Raw genomic sequence first — 1323 nt, forward strand, 5'->3', positions numbered from 1 at the left:
GATATAAATTTGATGTCAACTAGTTTGTTGGCAACTCTTTCTTGAACAAAATAATAATCAATCTTAATGTGTTTTTCTTTTGCATGGAAAACAAGATTATCAGACAAATAGGCAACGTATTATCTTTACTATTAAATGGGAGTTGGTCGTTTGACACTCAACGCACTTTGGTGGTCGTCATTGGAAGCATCACGTCCGTCCAATCTAATCGCACGGTCTTCGCTTTGCCCGATCTAATTAGGAAACAATCATCGGCATCAATCAATCCGGGGCATTAAAATAGTTGACAAAAATCTTTTAATGCTTGCGATCAGCCTTTCTTTCTCTAACGCAGATGGAAAGAAATATCCTTATGTGGAGTAGTTTCCATTTTGCATATATCCCACTAATTACTCAATCAATTAAAAATCAATCACGAATCAAAACTATCCGTATTTCCTACCTATACATGTGAATCTGCTTTCCTCACCATTCACTCTTCACAGCGTTTGACTGTGTTCTTTCTGGCCATTTTTTCTCTCGCTCGATCTGGAATAATAGGAGTTACAAGCTCGTTCTCTTGCTCCATTCGCATCTGCCGTCGTCGGGCCTCCACCGTGGCGTCGTCGCCTCCTCGCACGTTACCATCGCTGGCCACCGTAGGGCCTTCAACGTGGTCTCCGTCACACCTCCTCGCAAGGAGTTGTTGTCGATGCGAGATGCTAGGAGGCGGCGTGGGCATGGCATGGTCCGACGGGGCTGACAACAAGACGCCGACGAGTCCCATGTCCGCTCGATTCCGTCCACCCCCGTATCCATGCCCAATCATCGACGACCTGTGGAGCCTCGCCAGGTTAATCCCCGACTCGCTCAAGCGCCGCCTCCACGCGCTCCATGGTGACCACGTCCGTGACCTCGAGGCCTCCACTCCCACACTTGCAAGCACACTAAGGTAATCGTCGGTGAGTTCCAGGCCGTCATCACGTCAATCTCTTCCCCTGAGTGCATCATATGATGCGATGTAATGGATCGCCTAATATTGTGTGTGTGTTGTTCAGAACTTCAGATGCATACGTAGAGTCGCCTGCAGCTCGCAAAGGAGGCCGAGATGGAGTATAAGAAGGTGATCAAGAAGATCTCCGGGCACGTCTAGGAGATGAAGGTACAGATAAATAATTCCCATTTGGTTCCATGTTAATCCAATGTTCGTCGTGGGTGCAAGCCTCTATAACTTCTCGCTTGTTGGTTTGTATTCTGAGATTCTAATCTTCCTGTGAACGCGAGGCATCGTACAATGAAGATTGTGGCAGATGTGTAGTCGTCTACAGCTTTCGTGGCTCCGCA

Source organism: Lolium rigidum, chromosome 6 (assembly GCF_022539505.1).
Source record: "Lolium rigidum isolate FL_2022 chromosome 6, APGP_CSIRO_Lrig_0.1, whole genome shotgun sequence".
In the NCBI taxonomy this organism is placed as follows: domain Eukaryota; kingdom Viridiplantae; phylum Streptophyta; class Magnoliopsida; order Poales; family Poaceae; genus Lolium; species Lolium rigidum.